Source organism: Erithacus rubecula (assembly GCF_903797595.1).
Source record: "Erithacus rubecula genome assembly, chromosome: 5".
Classification (NCBI taxonomy): Eukaryota; Metazoa; Chordata; class Aves; order Passeriformes; family Muscicapidae; genus Erithacus; species Erithacus rubecula.
The window spans coordinates 57,230,848-57,248,032 of record NC_136687.1 but is presented as its reverse complement, the minus strand read 5'-3'; the positions used below and the strand labels follow the sequence as shown (position 1 = coordinate 57,248,032).

General features: G+C 37.1%; 1 protein-coding gene across 6 annotated transcripts in view; it reads left to right on the top strand.

The window, feature by feature from the left end:
• The window catches only part of LRBA (LPS responsive beige-like anchor protein), a 357,069-nt gene that overhangs the window by 220,598 nt on the left and 119,286 nt on the right, over window positions 1-17,185 (top strand). The gene's annotated exons all lie outside the window — the stretch shown is intronic.

The window sequence follows — 17,185 nt, the reverse complement described above, 5'->3', positions numbered from 1 at the left end:
TGAGATGAATCCCTGGAAAAGGCAGACTGCTCTGGCCTTTGGCAGTGGGTACAAAATCTGCTCAGAGGCTGCATGGATTAAATGGTGTGATGGAGCTCCATGTGCTTCTGACACAGAAGGGATGGCAAACCACCTTTTGGGGTGAGATTTTGTGCTGAGACACTGAACAAATTCATGGTGATATTCCCCAGATAGAGAGGGCTGCCTGCTGGCAACAGATACAGGAGTTCAATGTGTAAACTCTGATAAGGCTGACATGTAATTTGTGTTACAGTTTGATTGTTAATTGTATATAAAGCAGGAGCCTTCACAGATCTTTCACTGAGAGCCCTTAATTGGGGGAAGTAAGCCCATGTCATTAAGAGTATATCCTTTAAGGAGAAGTAAGGTAACTTTTTTTTTTTTTTTTTTTTAATTAAGCATTTGCTTGATTTTGGTGCTTTTGGTTTTGAATACTTCCTTTTAGTATTTTGGAATTAGGCCAACAGTCTCAATTGCTTTTGTCTTGAGACAGAAGTTTTTTCCAAGCATCACATGTAAAACATCTCTCTTTTTTATTTTGTGCTTTTCCTCTAATAGTTAAGTATGTTGAATATTAATTAGAGTTAACTGCATTCACAAAATCTCTCTACTGGGACATGTAACCAAAATATTGTAGTAACTAGGATTTTGGCAATATTTATAACTTTTCAGCAAATTACAGTTATATCCATTTGCTGCAGGTAGAAAACTGACATGAAATTTGTTGTTAAAAAATGTAGCTTTGGACCTAAGAATGGTCTTAGAATGAAGTCATAGTCTCTGCTTTTAGTGTGACAGAAGTTACCTACTTCAGTAGATGTAAGCATTTTGTGAAAGACATTGCAGAGGCACTTGGATTTGCCATTTATATTCTGTCACTAAAGAGCATAGCTGTATTGGAGTACACATTTTTATTATATTAGAATTTGTCTTATTTGGGGTGTTTTTTATCCCAGAGACATACAATCTTTGCAGTTGGATGATTCTTGGAAATTATTATGAAGCAGGACTGAGTTGTTTCTTGTGCTGTGTGTTCCTATACAGTGCAGTGGCAATGACAAGATATTTTCAGAGGCACAAAATCACACAGTGGTTTCTGAAACTAAGAGGAGAGTTCCACCACCCCTTAATGCCACCATGATCTGACACAGAAATAATTGATTTGGGGCTCTTTATCCTTTCTTACATCCTGGGCTTCATCAAAAAGGTTGTGACCAGCAGGTTGAGGGAGGTGATCTCCCTGTCTGCTCTGCCCTTGTGAGACCCCACCTGGAGTCCTGTTCCAGGTCTGGAGTCCTCAGCACAGAAAGGATGTGAATCTTTGGGAGAAGGTCCAGAGGGGGGCTGTGATAGTGATCAGAGAGATGGAGGAAAATAGGGTGAAATTTGGGGCTGTTCAGCCTGGAGAAGAGAATGTTCCAGGGAGACTTTAGAGCAGCATTTCTGCTCCTAAAGGGGGCTTAAAGAAGGAGGGAGAATGAGAGAACGAGGACAAATTTTAAATAAGAGGAAAGCTATAGACCAGATGCCAGGAAAAAATTCTTTACTCAGATGATAGTGAGACACTTGAACAGGGTGCCCATTCCTGGAGGTGTTCAAGGCCAGGCTGGATGGGGCTTTGAGCAAACTGATCTAGTGGGAGGCATCTCTGCCAATAGTGGGGTTGGAAGCAGGTGATCTTAGTCACAGAATTACAGAATCTTTCAGGTTGGAAGGAACCTCCAAGATCACCAAATCCAACCTTTGACTGATCACCACTTTGTCAGCTACAGCATGGCACAGACTGCCATGTCCATAAAGGTGCTTTCCAACCCAAGGCATTCTGTGATTTACCTGAGGAGTCAAGTTAGGGAACTAACCTAACAGGAATTGACCTTTTCTTACATGGGTTTTTGCAAGGGTCATTCTCTGAGCCAGCTACCTCTGGGCCCATAGGAACATTAATGGCAGGAGAAAGAAGGCAGCAGGACCAAAAAGTTCAGAGCAGGCCATGCCATTCTCATGGCTGCCACCTGCTGTGGAGCCAGAGCCACAAACTCCACCTGTAAACTGCTGGATTAGGATTTTAATTGAGGTCCTTTAAATCTGTTGGAAACTTAAAATGGAGTGTGAAATGAAAGTGGGGAGTTCAGCCCTTTCAGAGATAAATAACCTTGTTATCAAGAACAGTGTCCTTTGGGGAGAAAATATCTGGTGTTAAAATAGAGTAAGATATATATATAGAGAGTATTGTCAACTGCCACTGATTTGTACTGCTGTTTTAATATAATGTTTTTGTGGGTTTTGTAAAAAAAAATACACGTGTTTTGTCATTTTGGGAATGATCCTAATTACTCTTTTGGCAGTTTGACATCCTTCTGTATATATTGGATGCAACATCATTTATACATTCTCTGTGGATTGCTTTTCAAACATAGATCCTAAAGCCAAGGATTCTTACTCCAGAGAATACAAACTCATTGATATCTCTGTGTCCTTATGTAGAAGTCAGTTGTTTCTTCTAACTTAATGCTGAAATGTTAAAGCTGCTCCATCCCATGTTCCTGGGCAGAAGTTGTGTCTTCTGCTTCCCAACCTGCTCCTTGTAATGCTCACAGGATAATAATCAGATATTACCAGTATGACACTTGCCCCTTGAAAAAGGAAAGGCATTAGTGTGTAAATATTGAATTTTTACAGTGTGTGTGATAGCATCCAGAACTTCATTCCTGTAATCTTAGTGAAGGGCTATATGATCTCCATGGCTGCAGGTACACCAGTGCTATTTAAAAACTGTTTTAATGATACCTATTACATGTAAAAAATTTTATTTTATGTCTTTGTATCTCTTGCATTTAAGCAACATGGTGCATAGATTTCTTTTCTTTTCTAGAGGATGTGTTCTGGACAGATAATAATTGGAAAGTAAGAGTTAATTTTTACTTTTTAGAAATTACAGCTTTTTAAATTTTTTTTAACATTCAGATTTTTCATTTTTAAGTATTTTCAGGTCTAGTGTTCCAGTCCTTGGGCCCTGCACTTTGAACCTCGATATAACTAGTTAATGCTACTAGACAAGTCTTACAGCAGCCCTGATTAAAGGATTTTGATAAAGTAATTAAAATACTAGTTAGGTTAATTTCTCTCTTTGGCCTATGTTTGTTGCTTCTTAGCATTATGGAGTTTGGAAATCATCATACAAGCATTATCATTCATCTAAACACTGGAGCCAGATTTTTTTGTATTTGCTTTTGAAGAGATTCTAGTGTTAATTTTCTGAACTGTTTGTGAAGCTGCATCATATTTTGATTAATTTTGTTTATTTAATTTTATATTTATAGCCAAATGTCATGTTCATAAAATGCAAAATTATACAATGTAGTGTTTCTGGAAATTCTCTTGGCATATTCTATCCAAATTACTTTAAACAACTCTATCTGATTGCTGTTTTCAAAAAGAACTGAATAATTACTGTCCTGAATTCCAACAATATACACAGGTTTGCTGGAGAGAGGAGTAGATAAAGCATATGTTTACATGACTTCCACAATTAATGGTCTCCTTATACAATTTGCAAATAGTGGTTTTAATTTCATGTTAATAAGATGCAGGAAAATGTGCTGAAGGAACAGAGCTTTGCTGCTTTTGTCACAGTTTCATCAAACTGATTTTGTCAGCACTGGAGCATAACCCTTGCCACATCAGTTTGAGTGCTCATTAGGCAGCCGATTTGTCTGGATCCTCATTAAATTGATTAACCCATTTCCTTATGGATGATGACATGTGATGTGGTACAGGAAGGGTGGTTAGAGACTGGAATCAAGACTCTTGTTGACTTTGTTAGTATGCAGTTGTTAACTTGTTTCTGCAATAAACTGCTGCATTTGAGCACTACAGCAACTAATTTACATTTTGCACAAGTCTGGCATCAGCTGAAGGTTTGAATTTACATTGTGTAAATTTGCACCTCTGTCAGTCAACTACAGACAAGTTTAAGAGCTTTGTAGGTTTTTAGCCTGCTTGTATTCCCTGTTTGTTTCACTTGGGTACTAGACTTTCTCATAAGAACCTAAAAGGCTCTCTTGAACATCTGGTTTAATGTAAATTAAATAACAAAAGGGAAACAAAGAGAAAAAATCCTCAGTTAACACATTGAGAAGAGGGAGGTGCTGTTAAGCAGGGAAACTTAAAGTACTTTTCTCAAAGATAGCTTTCAGAAAAATGATCAAAATGGAAGAAAGAAATCAGCCAACGATTTAGATCAAATTCTGTGTATTCACAATTTAGAAATTTGTATTTTTACAGTTTGATATGTTGATATGCCTCTAATATTTTAAGGTGCTGACTGTGCAGGTTTTGGATGCCAGCCACTATTTTGATGGTCATATGAAACTAGAAAAGAAAATTTAAGCATGCAGGGTTTAACAAATAATAAAATATTTTGTTTGAATTCAGTGACTCTGCATTTGAGTGGATAACTCATCTGTGTAATTTTGAGTCAAGATCAAATTTAATTTGAGACAGCTCAAGAAACAGTGGAGTATTCCAAATTTTGTGAAGATGAAGAAGCCTGAATTCTTGAGCAGCCAAATTTATTTTGGTGAGAATTACATTTGCAATTCCAGGGCTAAATGTGCCATGAGCACAAAGTGATGTGAAGGTGCTCTATCCTTTGGTGAGACAGAATGCTTTTTGTATTACAGGGGTGCAAAACAAGCCTCCTTCTGGGCTGTGGCAGTACCACAGTTTGCAAACACTGGCCAGAGAACTTCCTCTAAATGCAGGACTAGAAGCAACAATTGGCTGCATGTTGGTCAAACTACAAGGAAATTAAACCCAATACACTTTCAAAGATGAAAGAGGAAACTTGCAACACTGAACTAGCAGCTATCTGTGGTAGTGAGTCAGGCTGAAATAATTCCGTCTCCTTCACCCCTGCAATATTGTCATTCTCCCTGCCCTAGGTGACTTTCTATCTGCATACCTGTCAAACTCCAGCTTTTCCCCGGTGGCCCCAGACATAGTCCTTGGGGAAAGGAGGGATTGGGGTAGCAGTAGGAAGTGGCTGGGGATGGATAAAATGAGATGCAATGTTTGCAGGGCAGCCACCTGCAAAAATCTTGTGAAACTGCAGATTGAATGGGAGGGGAAATAGTGTTGGAATTGTTTGGGAAATAAGGCAAACTTTTAATGGACAAGAGAGCTGGAAAAAATGGTAGACCACTGAGAGAACAGTAAAAGTGATTTTACAACTTACTCTGAGCTAACTAGAGCTGTGTTTGTTCTTTGCTTTAAAGTAAAGGATAGCCGTTACTTCATTTTAAAATATCATTAGTGTGCATTTATATATACACCGTAACACTAACTATTGCAAGCTTTTTTTGATAATAACAAATACTGTTTTCCTTGTTCAATCTTCTTAGCCTGAAGTTGGGATTGATGATGTTCTTAGGCTTCTTGTAAGGTTAATACTAAGTTAATAATAAGTTTCTGTAGAATTGAAATGAGACTGAGCATGGGGAAATACCCTGTCATTGTAACAATTGCACAATATTTGTGGTTGTATTTGTTTATTTGGATATGCAGTTTTGCTGAGTCAGTCAGACCAGCCTTGTTTCATTGAGAAGGTGAACTAAGTGCAGGAGATCTTACATCCTTTCTGTAAAAGAGATTACTGTCAGTGAATGAAACAGAGCTAGAATTTCACCTATATATTTTTTTGAAGGAAACAGCTCCAGACACATCATATTTGGGAACTTCTTTATACTAGATGATCTCTTTTAGAAATGTCATTTATTTTAGTTTACTAATATGTGCCTGTATTTGGGGAGAATTTACAGAAACAAGTACTTTGACTCTTAAGTTAATTCTGGAGAATAATATAATAGAATATTTGCTAAGTACATATGGAACATAGATTATATTCAAACAGGAGGCTGGTGATCAGAGTTAAATTACTGGGCTCTAAATTTTTCTACATCCACCTCTTTTGCTTCTTCACTTGCTTTGACAGTTACAGACTGTTTCTCTAATAGGGCTTGCATTTGAAGATAAGCCTGCATGTAAACAAATTAACTTTTCTTAAATGGAGAGCCATTTCATCTGCAATAATATACCAATTCATAAACTATCAGAAGCATATTTTTAAAAAAAGAAAAAGATAAATGACCCATTGTATAACACTTACTATTAGGCAGACTAGATGTCCCTGTGTTCTGGGAGATAAGGCTTTTGTATTATTACACCCTAATAAAATGAGTTAATGTTTTAGTATCAGAGATAAAAGGGCAGTTGGATATATTTAATAACCAAACTGAGAAACACTTAATTTTAGTTGTCTGTAGCAATATAACACAAATTCCCCTGTAAAACAAATTGCACTTTTGGAATATACTTTAATGTGCATTCGACAAAGGAGAAAATGAGGTGATTGAAGTTCAATTTGTAGCATGTTATTAACCATTTCCGCTTGACTAGATGTGTAAAAGGATAATGGATGAGGGTTTTATTATTGCCTTTCTGCTAAAATGAAGTGGTGTAAAAGATAAGGTGATGAGATTAATGAACATAAGGAAAAGGCGTAATCAATCAAACTCCAACAGGGTGATGAGATGACAGTACTTAAGATTTGCAAGGATACATTTTTTTAAAAGTGAATTTTATCAGCACCAACGTTTTGTTTGGGTGGAATGCTAAGAAGCAGGTACTTGCCAATTTTAGTTATTTTTTGTGGGTTCCAGTACTACTGTATGTTTGAAGCTTCAACAATTAATGTAACAAATTAAAGTTGTTAAGTCTGTTGTTAAACTTGAAATTCACATTATAACCCCCTATATGGTTATTAAAGGAGGATAAGCAAATGCAACTTTTGTCAAGCAGGAAGGATGTTTTATTGATCAGCTTATCAGTTCTTCACTGGTGGAGGACTCCTAGATGTGTCTGGACGAGTTATTTTTAGTCTGTACTGCCTCAAGTTTTGCATTGTAGTAATTTCAGCATTTCAGTCACTGCTTTTCATGTGCTCAGGGAAGAGTGAGAAATGCTTTCCTTGCCCTGTAATATGTTCTCAAACATGAAGCTCCACAAGGTTTCAACTTCCAACACCTCAAATAGAAAATTGATTATCTTGTCATGATAACTAAAGTTTCTAGCTGTAAATGTGTTCTTTTTTGTAGGGTGAGATATTTTATACTCCAGATCTCAAATCTTCTTTCCTCTAAAGCATACCTTAAAATTGATTATCTATAATGCTAACATGTTATGGGAAGAATTGATTACAGGTGTTTTACTTGTACTTCAGCTAGAAAAAACACTAAAGGTAGATCTTCTGCCTTAAAATATTTTTTTTCTTTAAGAAAGAAAGAACATTGAGTTCCAAATCACTTTGGAACTCCAAATCACCAAAAATCACTTAAGAACTGCAAATGTCACTGGAAAATCAATTTTTCTAATCCCACCAGTTTTCTGCTCCTTTTAAAAGACCATTCATCTTTTTCAAGATGTGGAGCTGACTAGGAGGGGAGCTGCTATCCAGTTAGAATCTTTTCCTTGCTTGAAAAAGATTTAAGAATGGCTCCCACATCATTCTTTCAAATGTGGTAAATTTATTTGATAAGGATTGCCTATTAAAAGGCTGCCTTAAGTTAATTTTGTAAAACATGCACGAGTAGGATAAGTTGCTGTATTTTTACAAGAAACTTAGTTCTTGGCAGCACTTAGGCCAGGATGGATAGGATATTGCTATGGGGTTAGGATTTTCTAAAGAGAAGCAGTTGGAAATACTTTTCCCTCTTGACTTCAGCATTTATGAAACACTGTGAGGCACTGGCTGGAAACTGGGGCTTTGTCAATACTCCCACATTAGACTTGGCTCTTAGGAAAACTTCACTTGTGCATAACAACATTGTGGGTTTGAAAGATAAATGCATAACACAGCCCAGATTAAAATTCTTCACAAGAGCTAATATTTTCACATAGACTTGCTGCCTTCTCTCCTCCTGTCATCTGCAGAATTCTTTGATAGACTTATTTTTTATTGGGCTCTCAGGAGCAGCAAGTTTTAGATTTAATACCCCAGGGGGAATGGCAAGGCAAATCATGTTGTTGGATCAATTGTTCAGCTATCCCCAGACTGCTGTCTGTGTATCTGTTACACTTGAATCACATTTTCAAGCCTTTCTTATCAATCATTTGGACTAGAAATGCAGTTTAATTTTCTGTTGCATTTTCAAGCTGAACTAAGGGTTGTGTTCTTGTTCTGTTACCTCAGAATCATAAATGTTGTAGACTTCAGATTAGCTGTGCCCCTGGCTTGGTTAATTTTGGAAAAGGGTCTTTGCTTGTAGGAATGCTTTAAAAGCTGAATTTATATTTCTTTAGTTTAGCATGCACTAACATGAATATCAGCAGTGTTTGTATAAAACCTCAGCTTTTTTTTTGTCTTTAAAAACATAGGGTAAATTTTAATTGGCCAAATTATTTCTATGGATGATCTTAAGGGGTTCTCCCTTATAGGCCATAAGGAAACCTTGGTCAGTGACTGATTTCAGTCAATTCTTTCTTCTGAGAAATTAATCTACTTTTGCAGGAATGTAAGAAAAATGTAAGAATACAGATATAAAATATGAAGTACACTCATGTGGGATTTTCTTAGAAAAAGAGCACATAAGAGATGTGTCCTTTAACAACTAAGAGCAATTCCACTCTTTTGTCATCATATCTGTATTTGGCTTTGGTTTACAGTAAATGAACTTGCAGTGAGTGGAGAAGGGCTTGATCAGTGAAGGGTTTTATAGCAGTTCTGTGCTATCTTCTTTTTCAGCCTCTGAGGGCAAGAGGGGGAAGATTTGTTCAGTATTATTTACAGTCCTGGGCATCCCAAATGAGGCAAATGTATGTCAGCCCCTGCAGCTGCCCCACTTTACTTGAAGGGGGTTTGGTTCCTGCAGCACTTGAGAGTCTCTGCAGCACAAAGGTGGCATTAAGCCATTTTTGCATCCACATCCCTTTGCAAGGGGCGCCTTCTGTGCCACATCTCTCACAAAACACAGCACAGAATCTTCTAATGTGAAGGGCTGGCAATGGACTCTGACTTTTCTCCTTGCCTTTGAGAGGCACATCTGTTCTTCTATGTATGGGCTTGCTTCCCATTAATGAGCTGATCAGATGCAGTCTTTCTTGATGACTGGTATTCTAGCTTCCTGCCAGATGTGTGGGGGAGTTTTTTGTTTTTGTTTTGTTTCTGATGAAGGGATATGAAGGTCAGCTTACAGGTCACTGATTTAAAAAATAAAACTCCTTCTTTTTTGGCATTGAAACTTATTTTTTTCATTGCCCATTTGCTTTCTGCTCCTCCTTCTGCAAGATCAGATGGAAACAGCAGACTCTGGACAGCTGCTAGTGTTGCAGGTGTAGTGGTTCCTTCTTGGTTGTAGTTGCTGCTTCCAATTGCACGTGTTCTGACTGGAGAGACCTTTGCTGATACACAGAGAAGCAGCCCCTGGGAGAAGTCATATCCTGAAAGTGGTGAAATAAGCAGGTGCAGGGCACAGCATGGAAATCTGACATGACTGTTCCAATTTGCTGTTCCAAATACAAATTTGGAGAGACATTTACAGCAAACATGAGCCTTATTTTTCTAAAACAGAGGCTCTCCAGGCCAGTGATCACAGCACCAGCCTGACAGAGCTCAGGAAGTGTTTGGACAACACTCTGAGCCACAGGGTGTGACTCTTGGGGAAATCCTGTGCAGGGCTGGGAATTGGACTTCAGTGGTTCTTGTGGGTCTCTTTCAACTCAAGATATTATATGATTAAAAAAAAAAAAAAAAATGCAATGTCTAAATACCTTTAAGAGACAGCAAAACAAAGATGGCTCCTGCCTTGTTTTCTGTGCCCTGCCTTTGAGATTCTTACAGGAGCAATACTGCTGTGGCTATGAGCTGCTGTGGGTCTGGAAATTGTCCTAATTTTCAGACTCTGTACCTATTAAAGATCATGCAATAGTCTGATAAAGACTATCCTCCAAGACTTTTCTGCACTAGGAATTTTATGAAAGGAGAGGGCCTAACCAGATTTTAAGCTTAAAAAATCTTTGAACTTTATAGAAACCCAAAGCTACAACCTTTCTGTCATTATATATGTATAATTTATAATATATATAAAATCTCTGCTTGATTCACTTTCATTATTTTTCTGGCACTTCTGTCTTTGAACTCCTTTTTAGGAGTTGTTTTAAAATTATTTTTTTTAAATTGTAGTAGCGTTACAAATCATGGCATGATTTTGAGCCGGTAGCCCTATATTGTCTTATTTCTACAGGGAAATTTTGTGAATTATTTATGATTTATATTTTCAAAATATGGGTTATGGTCATACTTATCACCTCAAAAACATACTTTTTAAAAATTTTTTCCTAATGGGATTACCAGATTCTAGGGAGTGTGCTAAAAACTTTTGAGTTTAAGATTTGAAAGGGTTTTTCTTTTATAAAACCTCCTTTCCAATAATAAAGCATTTCCATAATGAATTCAATCGGAATTTGTATTTCCTTTTTTTTTTGTTAGCTCACAAATAGATGGGAAAAGAAATTAATTGATCACTTTTTGCAGAGTGAGAATTTGGGACATCTAAAGGTTCCTGTTCTTTGTCTTTTAGTTTTCTGCATTAATGAACTTGAAGGTGAGCTAACTAACAAGCTAGGAACAGTTGTGGTGATAGAAAGTTATGAACCAAAATAAGAGAGTTGTGAAGGACTTTTTAAAGCCACCTAGATACCTGCTTCTCAGCTGGATAGATACAATGATAGCAAAGGGAGTTTTCCCACCTAGTTTTCCAAAATTCTGTCTCACACAGAGTAACGATCATGTAATGCACCCCTGCACCATTCATTATACAAAGTATTAATGCTGATAATATTTTATTTCAGCATTTTTGGTGCAAATTTAATATCAGCTTCTTTTGACAGCTTCTGCACAGTGAGAAAACATTTAAGGGAATTCTACTCACTGATGCTTAAGCTCTCTTCTTGAGCTTTTGCAGGTAATGTCATTTTTTCAATGTATACAAAATGAAATCAAAACAAGCCTTTTTAGTGTTTGCACTGTGTCTGTTTAACTGATGGAATTCACTGACACATGAAATCATGAAGTTGTATGATTTAATGCAGTCCACAAAGACTATGCTGAGTTATTTCTAAATGATTGAAAGATTCTTGGTTATGATTTGTTGTCTGCATTGTTTTACATACCAGGTGTATGAAGTCTGTATATGCAGGAATGTCAGTGCATAAACAGGTAACCCTGGTAGGGGAAAAAATGTTGCCCTTCTCCAGGTGATGTAAACATCTATATGAACCATTTATATTTACCTCTTGAGGAGCAGATCCAACTAGCTCTTAAATCAGGATGTAACTAAATCAAGATATCAGCCAACTCCTACAAGAATCTGTGAATTCCTGCATTTCTGGCTCCTTTTTATCATAAATAAACTTGCTGTTGTATTTTCCAAACACAGGTATAACTTTATGTCTTTAACCTTGCAGGGCTTGGACAGTCACACAAACCTATATTAATTTTCTTCTTTTTGAACTTCCACTATCTGAAGCTGTATAATTTACCTTGGATAACTGTCTTTAGCAATCAGATGTTCCTGTTCTTTGGGTTAATTAAAGGTTTTCTGATAGTGGTAATGAACCCCTGCTCTCTAAAAGCCAGCAGAGTTAATCAAGAAGAAAAAAAATGTTTATGAGACAGTTGAAGGGAGTAAGAGAGTTGGCACTAAATTTTCTAACATTGTATGCAGATTTATTGGTCTATGTGAGGTGTTTAGAAAGTAGTCAAATCAGAAAAGTTCTGAAATACAGGCTCCCTCAGCAATTTTATTTCCAAGTTAGATTGGGATAATCAGGAAGAAGGTTACCTGTAGTTAGTAGAAGACCACTTTCAGAAAATTTATATTGTATGCTTTTTTTTTTCACACTGAAATACAGCCTAAGTGACAGGATGAAGGGAGAATATATCGTTGTGCATTCCTCTGTTTTAATAATCTGGGAAATATTTTTCATGCCATTTCAAATTTCCTTATCAGTGGTCTGGGACAGACTTTATTCTTATTATTCTTATTATTCTTATTATTCTTATTATTTCCAAGCACATAGTGTATTTATTTGTTTATTGTGGAGAGAGAAATGATTTAAAAACTGAATGGATCTAGAAACAGAACTAAATCCCAACAAAAGATCAAACTATTTACAGGTCCAGAGGCCTTAAGGTATTTGAGGCTAATATAAGCAGCATAATGTGAAATAGGAATTTCAGTTTGTGGTAAATCTGTCTGTCCCCAGCAGCTTCAGATAAAATAATTCTATCCTTCTCGAGCACATCAATTTGCTAGTCGATGGTTCATGTATCAAAGAGCATTCTGTGAAAATATCAATATCATTGGTTAATATAAATGAAATTAATTTTTAAAGCTGGGCTAAAGGTTGACATCTGAAAAATTGCATTACTTTGCAGAAGAGAAATTTCTGTCTTCCAGTGAAATTTCAGGTCATAAGGGCAAGTAATTTTCACAATCTTCAATGGGAACCAGTGAAATATGAACTTCATTGTCACCTAGCCCCAAAGCGATAAGATAAAATGAGCTGATACATCATTTGCTGTGGTTTTATCATCTCCTTCAGTAATTGGAAGAGAAAACATAAGAGTCCTTTACCACCCCCCTCCCCAATCCCTTCACCACCCACACCCAGGCATAAGCCATTTTGCTCTGATCAATACAAAGGTCACCGAGTATTTATTTATTTATTTATTTTTTTTTATGCCGGGTAAAACTGTCTAGTGGAACATTAAAGTAATGAATATGTTTAATTGAGTTTGTCACCCATGAAAATGCTGAACAGGATTGTGTAACAGACTGTGCATGCTCACAGGGGGACTGGTTGAGAGGCTGCTGCTCCTTGCCTGTGGATTTCAGTGGCTCATTTTGTAAATATCTGAGATTTAAAGCCAACATCTTATTTGTCATTTCTTTGAGAAAGCTAAAATAAACTGATAAACAACTGTGGTTTATTGAAGAGCATGTTGATATTTGAGATTATTAGCAGTCTGATCTGATTCCCTGTTAATTCAGGTGTACTTAGATGTATTTAAACAAAGAGCAGGGTAAGACCCTTTCACTGTGAATCTGCAGCCAGGAACTGAACAATACCTGGGCAGTAGAATCCAAGGATCCTCAGTTGCAAGGCTGAGGTTAAGGTAGAAATCCAGGTTTCTTGTGAGCAGACTGTCAGATTTTGAAGCCTCTGAGTGCTGTAAATTTCCCTTCCTGACTAGAAATTACCCTAAATGACCTGCAATGCTGCTAGAATGTATTTATAAATTTTATCTCTCAACTGTAATCAAGTTAGAATGTAAATTAAATGCTCTATATTTTTATTCAGTGCTTTGTTGGATTTTTTTCCTTTGTCTTACATAATAACTTGTTTAAAATTTAACAAATGTGCTTCAGTTTTAAAATAAGCTATTTCACTTTTATTTTGCTCATGGCAGTTAAGTTGGCTAGCATATTAAAGTAATATAATTATTCAATTACTGTTTCAGTTCTATAATCCATTTGCAGACTTAATTACTTCTAGCCTACTCACATTTTCAAGATCAATAGTACTTTTCTCTAAAATAAAATAACATATACAATAGCTGATTGGCTTGCTTAACAGGTAAAGTAAAATGTTCATTTAGTCTTCAGCAAAATATTACTTTTCTGATTCAGGAGGCAGCTGTAGTAGTAGAGGTGATTTTTTAGACTATTTCATAAAGTCTTTTAGAATAGACATTGTTTATAATCAACATTCAAGGAGGGTTTTGAAGAAAAGCTAGAATGGGGCATTTGTATTAAAAACTAAAATGACTGAATACCTTCAAGGTAAATGAGCATTTTAGTGTTGGGAAATTAGCTGATATATGACTGTAAATCTTGAGCACTTATTTATGTATGATCTTAATTTGTGGTCAGCACTGTGCTACCCGAGTTTTCATGCAACTCTGATTTCAGAATCTCCTCCAAGCAGAATTTGAAGCTGGCTGTCCTTTACTCACTAATTTCTTGGGGAGTTTCCTGCAGCTCTGCAGTGTCAGGGCCATCAGCATGACTACAGTGACTGAGTACAGGTTTAGACCTTCATTTTTAATACCTAAAAAAGGCACTTCATGCAAAAGGGAAAGTAATTCTGTATTTTTAGTAATGTTGTCATGACACCTGTTCATCTGGTGTTGCCAGGGTCTAATTACAGAATAGCTTGTCTGATGAGAGTTTTGGGACTGTAAAACTTTACAATTGCCTCATTTTTTAATGTGTTTTTAAATGGAATAGTAAACAGCATAAATTTCTTTGCTCCTGTAAGGTGCTGTATCTTTTGAAACAAATGAAATGTGCAGAGGATTGAACTCCAGCCTGATGTGTTCAACCAACTGAAATTCTGTAATACTTTCTTACATGGGCAAGGCAGTACTATTTCTGCAGATTAAATTAAATTAGATCATACTCTCTCATGAGTCTCTGTTCCACAACCTTTTCTAAAACCAGTGGTGACAAAAGGTAGGAACGAGTTGGTTTTAGCCTCAAAAATATTGTGCAGTAGTATGAAGAAGATAGTTGTTTTCATCCATAAGCCACACAACTTCTTAAATTCTGCAGTGGAGCTCTGTTGTGCTGCTTATGGGTGAAAACAGGCATATGCAAAAATAGTTTTTGAAAGTTTTAATTCTGATGTCGGAAATGGTTTAAAAGAAAAAAAATTGTTTGCTAGGATAGAAACTCTGAGTTTAATTTGAAGAATGAGTCACTTTCTGCAGGTAGGAGTTTCTACTAATATTTTCTAGGGACTAAAAAGATTTTCATGAGGAAAGATACTTTGAGAATATTTAGGAAGGCAGATGAAAGAGACGCGTTTGTGTCCCGGGCCTTTGCCGGGCGGGCGGTGCTGCGGTCGCCATGGCAGCAGGTTCAGCCTCTGTCAGGGCTGCTCCCGGAGCACGGCGGCCCAAAGAGGGCTGCTCCCACCTAATCCACTTTTAATTGAACTCCAGAGGCTTTGAAGTGAGGCCGCAGAGCAGGCAGAGCGTTCCTGCTCCGGCCCGCAGTGATCCAGCCCGGCCTCAGCTGCAGGCGTCTCCTCAGCAGTTTTGTCAATGGGCGCTTTGGGATATGGCTGCAGCAGAGGCTGCTGCTGTTTGTCCCAGTTCCTGCTGGGAATCCTCTCCCATCTAATCCTGTCACCTCACCGTGGCTCTACGAGCTGCACGGTGCAGACACCAATGATCTTTTCAACTCACTTCTTTCCCTTCCTGTCCTGCTTGCTCTGGGCCTTGCTCGTGCAGGGCTCCACTCTCCCAGAAAATGCTCTCTTCATAGGGTAAATTGATAATAAATTAATGATTATTCAGTGTGCTGGTTTTATTCACAGTATCCACGTAGTAAGTGTTTGAATTCGCTGTGCACAGACCAATGGGGGCAAACAGGCTGGTGGGTTTTCATTGCTGCACAAAAATGGAGGTTACCACATTGCTGCTCGTCTCAAAAAAATCAACCATTGCAATTAGAAGCTCCAATTTCACCGTCATCAGATGGATGAATACCAGCAAAAAGTACTAAGTAATTTCTGTGTATGAGCACTGCAACTTTGTCTCCAGTGTTACCTCTTTGGATGTTGTATTCTTAGAGGATATTTACACGCATGTGACAAAAGCCATCCCTGGTGGCTCTGAATAGCACCACAAAAATAATTCTAATACAGGTCTGCCAGTTAGTGTGGATGGGTTATGGGTGTGCTATGGGAAGTGACAGCATGGCCCAAGTTCTGTTAGTTCCTCAGTTCCAGAAATGTTCAGCAAACACTGACAATCTCTGGTCCTTTCATCACATTTCTAGAATTTTGTACTGGAATAATTATGTGTTTTTTCCCTTCTCTTTCTATGTATGTGTGTATGTGTTTGCTGGGAGAGAAGTTGACTGTGGCACTTGTATTGAAGTGAAGGTGAGGGATTAAGTAAAAAGAAAGAAGGTGTGGGAGATGATTTGTTTGTATGTTCTCATCTGTTCCATCAGCTTTTGGTTTGCCAGTCTTGTTTGCTTTTAGTTCACAAAACTGTGAATAAAATACAGTATTTTATGCTGTAATGTGTAATGCTTTTATAATGGTGCATCTGCTCTCTGTGCTACAAAAATGCAGGTTTCATTTGCCAATATATGCTGTGTGCGAGGCAAAATTCTCCTTTGTTAAAAACCTGTGAAGAAATTATTGGTTTCATTACAGTCTTTGTTGTGTTAAGGATTTGAATTTCCCTTTTTTGCTCAAGTGAAATTGTGATAAGGGTGATGTTAACAAGAATTGCATCTGAGTCTCCTTTTCTGTGATGCATTTCTATTGAGTGCTTTTGTGTTTGCTAAAATTGACAAATCTCAGATTTTCCTTCTCCTGTAATTTGTTAATCTGAGGGAGAGAAGTCTCTCTGTTCCTTAACACTTACATAATTAAGCTTTGAAACGAAAAGGAAAAAGTGAAGCAACAAAGAAACAAAGTGGCTGAGGACTGAAAATGGGATTAGTTTGAATTGTGAAGGCAGCCTAAGCATCTGTGTCTGTCAGATGGGATGACAGGAATTGTAACAAGTTACTTTGACAACCACTTACTCCATAGAGAGATTATACTGAGTTCATTTGCAGGTTTGTGTTTAACCTTAGCTGACAAAATGATACTTAACCTCTTATACAGCCAACCTTTCTGGTTCCAGAATTAATGAATGCTGCCTTAACGATAAACCTAAGGAACATTTTTTTTCTTCCAAGACATTTTTTCTTGCTTATTTGTTACAGGCCTGTTATTACAATGCTGAAGGGAGTGTAGATACATCTAATGCTACTAGAAATACATTTCAGAATATGGTTTTCTGCTTTGCTGAAGTGCTGAACATTTAAATAATGGTTTTGAAACTATGAAACTGATATGAAGAACAGACATTGGTCTTTAAAGGAAAAAGTGCAAGCAAATGTTTAAAATATTTGACATGAGTAGTTAAACTCAGGAGTACAAAAAATGCATTAGAGATTCATAGCATGATTTGAAGTTTGAGCGTATTTTAATTTTGCTGCAGGTTTTGCATGTAATTGGTAGAATCTGTTTGTGGGTC